This window comes from Sander lucioperca, chromosome 1 (assembly GCF_008315115.2).
Source record: "Sander lucioperca isolate FBNREF2018 chromosome 1, SLUC_FBN_1.2, whole genome shotgun sequence".
Lineage (NCBI taxonomy): Eukaryota > Metazoa > Chordata > Actinopteri > Perciformes > Percidae > Sander > Sander lucioperca.
This window is the reverse complement of record NC_050173.1, coordinates 49018183-49031455: the sequence shown is the minus strand read 5'-3', so window position 1 is coordinate 49031455 and position 13273 is coordinate 49018183. Positions and strand designations below refer to the sequence as shown.

At 40.5% G+C, this 13273-nt stretch overlaps 1 long non-coding RNA gene across 1 annotated transcript; it reads right to left on the bottom strand.

Annotated features, from left to right (window-relative positions):
- Positions 1-512: 512 nt before the first annotated feature.
- LOC116052063 lies at positions 513-12542 on the bottom strand. Its single transcript, XR_004105484.1, has 3 exons — positions 12533-12542; positions 9361-9366; positions 513-646 (listed from the first exon to the last, which is right to left on the bottom strand). It is a non-coding gene; the product is annotated as an uncharacterized LOC116052063 (long non-coding RNA).
- Between the last annotated feature and the right edge of the window lie 731 nt (positions 12543-13273).

The following is a 13273-nucleotide window of genomic DNA, read 5'->3' as shown; positions in this document are numbered from 1 at the left end:
CGCTCTGTCTTTGTCTTTCATTGTCTTTGTTTCTCTTCACCACACCTGCAAATCCAAATACTTGTACCCCAGGGGGTACTTCTGCAGTTGTGTGAGGGTACGGATATCAGGCTATAGCTCAACTCATTTGAAAAACTATAAATTACGATTTCATTAAAAAATATAAACACATGTTGAGTCAGCTGTAACACATGAGCATTGTGTTTTATGAGAGTGTGGAAAAACTAGTAAGCAAGCAGAGAAGTCTAAAACATTTAGCTAAAAGTAATGGATACAATGAATGAAATACAGCAAAATGTATAAATAAAACATATAAATAGTTAGGTGAAAGTAATAGATAAATGCTGAAAAATAACTGGTTGAAAAGTGCAGCCACTCCAAGTGGTAGTAGTACAATTGCAAACTAGACCAAACAGACCTAAACACTGAGGGCCCTATCCTGTACGCGCAGCGCAAAGCCCGACGCAAGTGTCTTTGCTAGTTTAAGACCGTCCAGCGCCCGCGTGGTTTAAATAGCAAATGCACCTGCACCCATCTGTGGCCCATGGGCGTGCTGGTCTTACAGGGAGGTGTGTTCAGGTGCATTCTTGGCGTATTGCTATCTTGAGGCAGCGGAAAGGCTTCACGCCATTGACCAACCAAAACACTATTATTAATAATTAAGACACTAAGTACAACCCTTTTGAACCATGCGCCGGGCGCACTGACCCTTTTATCCGCCGTTAAACTAGTAAAAGTGGATTTGTACACGCCCTAAACGTACCTGAGCTTCACGCCATGTGCTTAGATCGTTAAAATTGGGCCCTGAGAGTTAATTGTGAATTATTGTGACAATACCCATTTTTATATAAAGAATAGTGTCAAATAGCATTCAGTTTAACACAAATTTCAAATGAACACATTTAAAACATGACAGGTTGTGTTGATGACATGGCTGTTAGGGTTAACCCCTAAAACAAAACAGGTTGGGGACAACAACTGTACACTATATTTCCTCATCCACTGCACATTCTGCTGTCCTATATTGACCTCTACTACTGTTTACTACACACCTTGTACACAAAGAAACACACAAGCAGAAGATGCTAAAAATATTTCACTTAAGGTGGCGACATACTGTATACGAGACAGTTACCGCAATATAACACAGTCGCACAGAGAGCTTAGCTGACATAGTGCCTCTGCATGTCCTCCCCAAGCTTATCACTTCCATCTGATGAATGAGCTAGATTAGATTGGGAGGCAGGCATGAGGAGAGAAAGGTGTAGGGGGGGGGACCAACCATGGCACCATGCAGCTTAATTCTCCCATGCCTGTTCCTAAGATTATCTGCCACGATTTTCCAACATAAAATAAAGATAGATAAATAAAACCCAGAACCATACTGAATGAATAACAATGAAAAACCATAAAGGCTTCTGGGCGTAAGTAATTTATTCACCATTCGCCGGAATACCTGGAGCGAGAACAATTCACTTGAATTGAAAGATGAAAAAGAAAAAGAACATTATGTTGTAGTTGATGGGTATAAAATTACATCTGCCATTAACTCAAAGGGTAATACTACCATGGTAATCAAATGATGCCTCATCAATACTGATGCTTATGTGTTGGAGGGAAAAACAATGGCACCTGATTACTGTTAGTGGGGTATGATACGTAAGAGCCTTATTTTTTGCTATACAAACTGAGCATTTTGCTTGAAATGACATCAGATCAGATTTGCATTTTCCAAACTCTGTAGATATAATACAAGCCACCACTCACATCTCCCTATAAATATGTACATTACTTGAAGCCTGTCATATGTAATGATGGCAATTAGAGCCACACACATGCAATCTCAATGAGTCTGTCCTGTGAAGTAAGTGCTGTTCAAAGTTGTATCCGTAGCAATCTACAGGCCTCTTTTATAAAACATTTCTAATTTGGCTCACATTGAGTTCACAGCAATCAGACAGATGGGCCCTAACTGAGATTACCTCAGGATCAACCTGTCAACCCGCTCTGTTCTGCTTGGATCTTGATCTCTAATGCCATTTAGGTTCATTTGAGGCAAACTGAAACTCAAATAAGACAAAAAAGGTTAAAAAGAAAATTGAGTGTCTCACTCATGTGTCTTTCCTTGTCTTATCTGCACAAAACTGAATTCAAACCTGAAGTTTAGGACTGTCAGTGACTGCCAGTGAAGGGATTACACACTGCACAGCACAGGGCTGCAGAGCATGATGATAGCTACCACACTCACATAGTGACAGATGGATCAGTACTAACCAGCAGACACCATTAAACTGAACCTTGTGGTGTTGAGTGTAGTAGCTAGTGCAGCGAACAGGACACCACCACCACTACTCATAGAGAAAAGCGCTGTCAGCCGGCTCTTTAATGACCACTTACAGCAGAGGGATGGGCAGAGTCCAGCACGCACTCTCCCACCTCTAGCAGGAGTTATATGAAGATAGAGCCAGTCTTGGCTTGTTGCCCTGCCGTCACAGTCTCTGAGTCCGATTTGCAAGTCCCACGTCTAGGCAGAAAGATGGTGAGGGCTGGGCATGGTGTCTGGAGGCTGGGCAGGGTCTGGACAAGCGCTGAGTTATACTCCCGAGGAGCTCTGGTAAATGGAGGCAGGGCATCTGGACATCTGTTTCTTGTGAGCATAAGAGAGAAATTAGTAAGAGGCAAGGGTGTGTTTGTGTGTGTGTATGTGTGTGTGTGTGTGTGTGTGGGGGGGGGGTTCAAATGCTGTTCAAATGCTAGCTGTAAGCTAGTAAATGGCTGCCTTACAGTAGCTTGCACACACGCACACACATACACACATCTTGTTACAAACCACTTTAGGATACAAACTACTTCATGCAAATTAGGGGCACTGAGTGCAGAGCCACACATTCTACAGCGTCCCACCTTTAGCATCTTGCAACCAATCTGCGTCATGCTGACAGACCATATCTTTCTCCGTGCCCTCACTAAAACCAGGAGAATGTCACGGCGCTCACATTACTCTCACAAAGATTGATGCTTCAGCAGCAACATTGCAACGGGCTGCAGCTCGGTGACTTTGCTAACCTTTTACACCAAACCAGGCCTGCAGCTATAGTCGACACAATGCTTATCTTAGCAAATATTGTAGAGCAGATAACTAGGGCTCTCAAAATCTATTTGTACACATATACTCCAAGGACTACAAACACTCTAAATTTACAGTATGAACTGCAGCCACTGCATGAAGTGTTTTGTTTTATGTTTGCATAATGTGGAAAAAATAGTACTACTAATGGTGATTAAAAAATAAAGGATTTCTTATTTTTTTAAGTCTCACTCTGTTGTATTTGGGATTTTTATTTGCGTGTGTAAGTACACACTTGGCTTCAGTCAAATGCAGAGGGATGAAAGGATAGTCAGACAAATATCAAAGGATTTCCAGTGAAAGAAAGTGACGCCGTGACCCATGGTAACCTAGTTAGTGATTGAGTCCATGAGGGAGTGTTGTTGCAGTGACACTGACAGATTTGTACTTTTGTGTCTTTGATACCCACAAACACACACACACACACACACACACACACCACACACAGACACACACACACACACACACACACACACAGTTTGACAGAGAGTCCGACCCTGCAGTCTGGGAAAACCAGACAGGAGGGAAATGAAACAGCAGGATCCCTATGGAATATAGTGTTCAATTGATCTACAACAGCAGTTTAAGGTGTAAATCAAATCAAAAGTACATCCTGTCTGCGGTGACAACTGTCATTCATATTGGATGTACACAGTACACAGTACATAGGCTGAATAAGAATCCACTGTAGAAGAGCAGAGCACGTGACAACGTATCACAGTCTCCCAATCGCTATATTGGATACATCAGATCAGGGAATACATGAAAGGAGAAGGCATTTGACCTTTTTAACTGTCCATCAAGTCAGTTATCTTTGAGTTGACAACTTTGCATTATAAATAGAATGTATCTGAATTTAACATTCAGTAGATTACGTAAGCCCCCATTGCTGCCTTATTTTGTTTCCTGCAGTGGCAAAGACAGAACAGGAGACTCCCGTCTGCTTATGATAAGGAACCTGTTTGCAAAGAAAAGCTGGTATTTTGACTTTTTATGTTTTGCCAAGCAGCTATCCTGCTCTGGACTTTGAGGACAAGGTGTTATCACCAGTATGAGCCAGCACAGACTGGACAGGAGAAAGGCCTGATCCATCCCCTACCTCGAGACCCTATCTCTGGGCAAAGCCTCACAGACTTCCGCTGGAGGCCACATGGTGCAGAGCCTGCAGGACCAGATCCTTTTTTTTTTTTTTTTAAAGGAAAAGCTATCTTCTAAAGGCAACTTCTTTCACAACGCTGTGTTCCCATGAAAAAGATCATGTTTTGGAACTCTTTACCCATGGCATCACTGACTAAATCTTGCATCTAATGACAATCAACAGGGGGTAGGCATGAGTTTGAGGCAGTGAAACACGGATTGGAAATTGGCAAAGGTGAGGTAACTCGGTAACGGTTATGATGTTTATGAGTCTGCAGTATTGAAGTCATCAACAAGCCATAGCAGTTTAATAAAAACACAGATGTCTTTCATTCCTATACAAAGATTTGGCATACTGTAGGATTTGCACTTTTTTAAACAGGTACAAAAAAAATCTAACAGCCTCTTTTGAACAAGTCTTTGGGGAATGAATTTCACTTCACATCCACATAAAGTTCACTCAGGGTCTACACAAATGAGACTGTCTCTGGGGAAGGTAATTGGCTGGCGATTGCATCGGCAAGAGTTCCCACTGAGGGACGAATGTACAATGGGGCCCTGAGGGGCCTGTTGGAGGAGGGCGTTTAGCCTCCAAGTAGCCCCCTGTGGTAACTCTATCTCAGGGGTGGTGGGGGGCCCTCAGCTGGGGCTAAGTGGAGGTGTGTAAGTCAGCGTTCCACCCCTCCGGCTGTACCACCTCCCTGAGCAGGGAAATAGAATAAGTGACTGATGGTTTTTGTTCTTTTTCTTGCTTCCTCTCTTTGCTGGCTGAGAGAACTTTGTGTCGCATGTTTGAGATAACCTTGAAGAGCAATGCCACAGATAAAAGTGGCACCTGGGTGGGAATTGTATCACTCAGTGGGGAGGCCTTTACAATCTTTGCACAAGCTTACAGTACATGCTTCTCAAACATAAAGTATTTCACAATTTGAAGGGCACTTACTTCATTAGTGTTGTTATCATTATTTTGTTATAGTTTATTACACAGAAACTACATAGAATAAAAACATTTCCTCTGATGCACTGTACAGTACAGAGATCATTTAGTGGCACAACCGCTGTCCAGAGTGCTGATTCTGGAGCTGTCCAGGGCACTCACCTCCAACACAATATACTTTGCCATTACTGACCACTCTTTGCGTCACCTAATAATATAACTATAAACTCAGTCTCTTCTGTCACTCTAGTTTATTAGGTTGCCAGCTAAAACTAATGCAGTCTAATACAACAGTCCTGCAATAAATCCTACCTTCAAGAAGGTGAATAGAAACACTCGTCAGTATAACGCAAAACAGTTAAACAGCACACACAAACTGCAATTTTGTCTCTCCACTCTTAAATAGAAACATTTGATTTAGTATAGTTCAGTCAGCTATCTTGCATGGATTAGATTACTATGTGAATCTAGAATATGTACAGTGTTAATATTAAGCTTTCCACAAGGAAACGCCAAGCTCAGCAAAGCGGGAAGTGATGATAATAACTTCCCCTGAGGGAAACATAAGCTGTGTTGGAAACCGTTCCCTATCACGGAAATAGTGCACTATATAGTGTGTTCGCCATTTTGTAGTGGTGTCCAACTTCTCCGCGGTTAATTTCATTCACTATAGAGTCCACTATAAAATACCCACATACACTAATAATTTGAGTGTACATACGATGTACCCTACATTTTACTCCCGTATACCACAATGCAACACGGCTGTGTTTTCCCGGAGGAGAAGAAGAAGCAGAAGTCACCAAGAAAACTGAAAAGGAAAAATGGAGCGGGCTTTCGTTTCTAAACATTGTACAGTGTATATATGTGTACAGTGTATATATGTGTATGTATATATATATATATATATATATATATATATATATATATATATACACATATATACATATATATATATATATATATATATGTATATATGTGTACAGTGTATATATGTGTATGTATATATATATATATATATATATATATATATATATATATATACATATATATATATATATATATATATATATATATATATATAAAGATATATACATATATATATATATATATAAAGATATATATATATAAAGATATATATATATATCTTTATATATATATAAAGATATATATATATATATATATATCTTTATATATATATATATATCTTTATATATATATATATATATATATATATATATATATATATATCTTTTTACTATCCTCCTGGGTGCTCAGTTTGTTTCAGGGACGTATTAGAAGTATTTTAGTTTCGGTTTATTTACTGATGCTGGGCATGCCCGCCTTCGTCACACAAACAGCGGGCGCATCTCCGGACGCAAGTCACGCAACGATGTGTTTTCATTGAGTGTCCGAAATCTGATTTCGTCGTTCCCTATATAGTTCACTATTTAAAGGAACACGCCAACTTATTGGGACTTTATCCCCCAGAGTTAGATAAGTCCATACAAACCCTTCTCATCTCCGTGTGCGTTGTAGCTCTTTCCGACAGCTCCACCGGTAGCTTAGCCTAGCATGGATCCTGAAGGTATATGGTTCCATCTAGCCTACTGCTCCCAATAAGTGACAAAATAACGCCAACATGTTCCTGTTTACATGTTGTGATTTGTATAGTCACAGCGTGTACAAATAACAAGGTCACATGAGACCAAGGTTATAATCGTTAACGAAAATGAACGAAATAACAAAAACCAGGTGGGAAAAAACATTGTCGTTAACTGAAATAAAAATAAAAACGAGGCATTACAAAAAAACGATAACTAAACTAAAACTGTAATGTCTGTTTGCAAAACTAACTAAAATAAAATTATCGAGTAAATGTCTTTAGTTTTCGTCTTTGTCGATGTCTTTCATAGAGCAAATAACGTTATATCTCTCCGACCATAACATTTCCCGTAGACATGTATAGTGTCCGACTGGGAACCCAGAAATTCCGACATTCCACGTCAAATTGAACACAACATGTCCGTGGCTCCGTGCCTCTTGCCTGGGAAAGTACATTTGAGAAGCGCACACAAGCTAGGAGGCTAACCTAGCTTACCTTAACAAGGTGAAGGAGAAAGCAAAGCCCCCTTTCCCTGAAACAGAAGCTAACCTCGGTAACATTACGGGCATGGGTGTATGGATACAGGGCATGGATGTATGGGTACAGGGCATGGATGTATGGGTTCAGGGCATGGATGTATGGGTACCGGGCATGGATGTATGGGTACAGGGCATGGATGTATGGGTACAGGGCATGGATGTATGGGTACCGGGCATGGATGTATGGGTACAGGGCATGGATGTATGGGTACAGGGCATGGATGTATGGGTACAGGGCATGGATGTATGGGTACAGGGTATGGATGTATGGGTACAGGGCATGGATGTATGGGTACAGGGCCAGGCAGCAGGACAGAGAACACTACAGGAGGGCTTTCACCGGCGACCTGATAGCTGCTGGTTAGTAAATACGCAGGAACACCACAAACAGGAGGAAACGTGGGTTAATATGTGGATTGATACTGGGATGTCTACACAACTGTGTGACTCGATTGACTTCTAAAAGTTCGCCACTTTACTCGAACCAAAGTTGAAAACACCTGTTCATATCTGTCTTCTTTAGTCTGTTGGCTATTTAGGATTTTTCCTGGAACACGTCACTTTTGCACTTACTGCAGCGTCTTGTGTAGACTGTTTACATATTTATGACCATATGACGGCTACATTTTATGTACTGGTGTTATTGTTGAATACATTGTGAATACATATTTCTAAAATTGTATGATGTTTTTGTTGAGTTATTATTACACAATACTTTTTCTGACCTTTTTGAATCCCCCGACAAATAAAAACTAAACTAAAACTAAGCATTTTCAAAAAATAAAAACTAAACTAAACTAGCAAACCCGCTTTAAAGACTAATTAAAACTAAACTGAATTTGGAAACAAAAAGTCAAGACGAAATAAAAATAAAAACTAATGAAAAATGCAAAACTATAATAACCTTGCATGAGACACAGACATCTTCTAACTGTATATAAACTGGGAACTATATTCTCAGAAAGGCGAAGCAGTGCTACTTCTGCTACGTGGGCGGAGTGATATGCTTGCACCTGAGAAGCACCGGACAGAGAGTAGAAATGCTTCGCTTTTCTGAGAATATAGTTCCCAGTATGTATACGGTTAGAAGATGGCTGTGTGTCATGTGACCTTGTTATTTGTACACGCTGTGACTATACAAATCACAACATGTAAAAGGAACATGTTGGCATTATTTTGTCACTTATTGGGAGCAGTAGGCTAGTTGGAACCAATTACCTTCAGGATCCATGCTAGGCTAAGCTACTGGTGGAGCCGTCGGAAAGAGCTACAACACGCATGGAGATGAGAAGGGTATGTATGGACTTATCTAACTCTGGGGGTTACGGTGAATAAGATAAAGTCCCAATAAGTCGGCGTGTTCCTTTAATACTATATATATAGAGTCTAGTGAGAGAGTGAATGAGGGAACAGTTTTGAACACAGCTTCAGGATCAGAGCCTAAACAGGTGGATGCAGGGGTGGAGGCGGGGCTTATGAAAAGCTATAGCAGCAGTGGCAGCAGTAGAGCCTGGCTTACCGCATGGAAAAAAAATGTAAGCCTGGCTTCCACCGCGTCTCGCCTCCCCTTCAACTATCAATCTCCGCTGTCTATTTTGCAAGGGCACCGCCCAAGACGATTGTAATTGGTTTAAAGGAGTACAAACAACCCACAGTGTTTTTCCCCCCTATACAAGAATGTTACCTCATGCAGCCAGACCAAACTCCAGCACTGACACATAAGTCTGGCAATGCGAGACACACAACACACCTACAGTCACATTATTGTGAAGTTTCTAATTTACCTAAACAGCAGCTCTTTGAACTTCACCAGGCAACCCAAGCTCCCAATTTCTCTCTGACTGGTAAGTCTGGCTGTTTTGCAGGTTGAAATTGAGTCAAAATGCATTGTTTCATTTTCATGTATTCAATTTTCATTGAAACGAGCAGAGATTTTTGGTGTGACCACAACATAAAGGGACAGTTCACGGCAAATGGAGGCAGAGTTGTTTAAGGATTCCTCCTACTGTTATACTGGTCACTGAAGAATCAGCAGGTGTGGGTTGGTGTGACGAAGAGTCCCCCAAAGTAGCACCTTCATGCACATTTTCATTGGGCACAGACCTCCAGACGAGGACCTGAGCCTACAGAGCCCCAAGTGGGCTCCACCTGTGATCATAATGATTGTATCTCTCAACCTCAGGTTTTACAGTTGTATGTGACAATGCATTTGCCTCACGGTAAACAGAGTTTGACACTGTTGCTAAACTAATGTTTCATCAGGCACTTGATCCCGCTGGGAGAGTGAGAGTTTCACTAATGCACTTTGACATTGCTATATAGGAACATCATGCTTCATCTCCTGCTTACAATAATGTATGTGAACTCACGGACATTACAGATTCACAATTTATTTGTTTCACCGCAATGACTATGAATACAGGGACCATCTACATGACGTGTATACCAAGTTCAGCTTGGGTATAGGAGGATTGTTCAACTGAAAAAAGAATGCCACTGAGAAATTAATAATATTTATGATGTAGGCTATAAGTATCAGTGATACATTTTCTTTCTACATACCCAAAATATCCACTCATTTCAGAAAAATATAATACAATATGTACAAGGCCTGCTCCCAAAAACACAAGTCTGGAGAGAAACATTCAGAGCTAGCAGTTGATTAGATGGATTGATTTCCTGTTGAGACTCTGCTCCTTAATGACATTATGAATCAAGTATAACACACTACAAACTAATAAACAACCAATGGCGTTATTTGATTCTGCCGGCGGGGTTGTGCATTGGCAAGAGGGCGGAATTCTGGAAACCCTGATACATTTGATACTTCCTGTCAGACGTGTAGATATGTCTAAAACTGAGTGGGATGAAGATAACAAGGTAAGGCAATGGACTGGCATCATGCTACTTCATCTTTTACTCTCTGTCTTTTTTCAGTCTTTACAGCATCATTCTCGTCCCCCCTTTTATCTCATCATCTATCTTTTTGTCAGCTTTCTCCCTATTGTTTTGTGGATTTTTTTTTACAATGAGGACACATCTGTTCAGTCTTTTCACTGCCACTGTTTTGCAGTGAGCAATGTTGCCTTAAGCCCTGAAACATAAGAGAAGCCAAAAAGCAGGACAATAAAAGAGAATATATTCTTACGACTGTTCCAAAGGTTTCTCAGCCACTGCCCACAGATAGCTGTTAACATCATTTTTCAATGTTGGAAACATTCCCCCTACAAGGAGAAGTCTAACTTTGTTTGCACATATGTGATAAACCCTTCTGACTTCACTTTGCTCAGGCATTGACTGATTTACTGTAGTTGTCCTTATTGTAGCTGTGAGACACCATTCTGGATTGGATTACAATGGCAGTGAAGGTTATATTTAACTTTAGGAAACTGCACAGTCAACCTCAGTTCAACAGTGAGAAATTAAAATGATGGTAAAGGTTTAAGGTCATTCTATTAATGTGTAAGGGACCACTTAACAGCATAATTCAACCTCGTTGGAGAAGCAGCTCTTCTTTCTTTCTATGATGAAAAGCGATTAGGCAATACGACACCTTTGCCATTTCTTAATGCAAATCCTCCATTCAGCTCAATTAGCCGTTCTTCCAGAGCCCACACTTCTATTCAAACTCAGCTGGAGGAGCATTAGCCTTCACAACTTGTGTTTGTGCTTGGGGCCCAAAAAGGAAATGCCTTTCTCAGAGCTGGCTATTGACTGCCACACAAGCATGAAGGATTTGAAAATGATGAGATGTGCCTGTCTGAGATCTTAGACTGAAGAGTGACAAAGCAAAATGTCACAAAGAAATACTTGGGGTATCTAATTATTATTATAGGTACATTGAGTGTACTGTGGGTTACAACAAGCATATAATGTATTACTTAGTAACTCGTTATAGTAATGTGATTACTTTTTCAGTAACACATAGTGTAAGGGCTTCCAGTATTAGCTGTAATCTCAGCAACACTGATCTGGTGAATGTTAGAATAACACGTTTTGTCTTCTTAATTGCCTTGCTAACATTGGCTAATTGTAAGCCTAAATCCAGGAATGACCGGGGTGTTGTTCAGAGTTGGAGGGTGTGTGAACCTGTGAAGACGGGACTTCTGGACAGCTGTGTGCAGACACTATAGGGCTAAGTTAGCTGTCGGAGAGGCAGCTAAAGCTACAGGCGGGCAGCTTGTTAAATGTTTTAAAGAAAACTAATGAGTAATGTAACTACTTTTGCTGTTGAGTAATAAAATAAGAAACGTCCGCCTTAATAGGTATATAATCCAGCAGTCAACAGTCAAGCAGAGAAACGATGAAGAGGGAGAGTAGTTCTAACTAAAGTAACGTAGTTACTTTTTGATTGAGGAAATGATTACCCTTGCCCAACACCGTTTGAATAGAGTCTGCTAGTTCTCAATAACCATCCTTGTAGCATAAGATTATGATTTTAGATTGAGCATACATTTGTTCTGTGTAGTTAGAATTGAATTGACGATTAAGCTGCACAGTGTGTGTTGTAAATCCCTGATTTGTGCCGGCGTCTTTCCTTAGAGCTGGTGTTTCCATCATGAATGCTTTTCCCGGCTGTGACCTTGTCAGCTCCTTGTCTGTCTGTCAGCTTGCTGCAATAAAAAGGCTAAAGCAATCTGGCAGCTCCCCCGGATAAAAGGGAGGGGTGGCAGGAGAAACAAGGGTGGAGGAGGGATGAGGGAGATGTGACCTTTCTACTTCCAGAGAATTGTATTTTTTTAGATAAACAGCCTTTCAGAAATGAGCCAAACGACAGGTTGGCATGCACTGTACTACGGAAGGAGAAGGGTGTGCCTGATTTCAGTCATCAGTATTTTCTTGAGAAATCTTATCTGTACTATATATTCAGTTTTTCATTCAGATTCTCAAATAGTTCATGTGCATGATCTGAAGTCTCATATACTGTAAAATACAACAGGGTTGCTACATAATATAATCCTACCCTAATTCATCTGTGAAGTATTTTTTTTTTCAAATCAGAAGGTTTTAGTAGCTTTCTATTATTTTATGATGGCTTCTTTGTGTTTTTTTCTTTGTCTTTGTCTTTGTAATTGACTTGGTGTCTTTGTAAATTAGGGACACTCCTTAATGATCTCTCAAGTATAAATAAAGGTTGAATGAATCAATCAATCAAGAATATTACCAACCAACTTTATTTTAAATACAAAGTCAATATATATATTGATGTTTCCAAGCATTCATGCCTTGATTTTGAGCCTATCCAAAGAATAAAATAAAAAGAAATGCAGAACTGTGAAAAGCTTGAACTTGTAAGCAAAGGACACCAGAACTAAACCTTGTATTTATTCAAGTCTTTGTAAGTAACTTGTGATTTCATTCATTTACGACCTTGCCAGAATATGGCAGTATGTCCTTTTGAGTGAAACACAATGCATACTGATGATGTCCTGGCTTACCGAGGTCAACATGCCACAACATACCGGCTAATGCCACAGCTTTTGCAACGTAAAGGCAGTCTTTTAAAAATGCACTGAGGTCTCCATCTGCGAGTGGTGGGGGGTAATGAAAAGAGGGGAGAGGAGAGGTCATATATGCACAGCATCAGCAGTGATGACTTTATTGAGACACTCTTATGGAGACAAAAACACAATCTTTCCCTCTGTCTCTCTATTTCCCTCACACACACACACACACACACACACACACACAGGACGGGCGCTCCCTCAACCAGAAAGGAGACTGAGATTGGAAATAAAGACCATCCTCTGTGTCTGAGGACTGTGAATGGGAGCAGTAATGTTTTCAATTTGAGCCCTGAGAGCAATAATAGAGCTCATTCCACACCACCTAGATACTGTACAGACTATTCGCCTTAAAGCTTTAGGTTCCTATCATCCTTCACTCTCTGAATTCTTCTGCTTTCCCCCCTCTGTGTGCTCTTCATG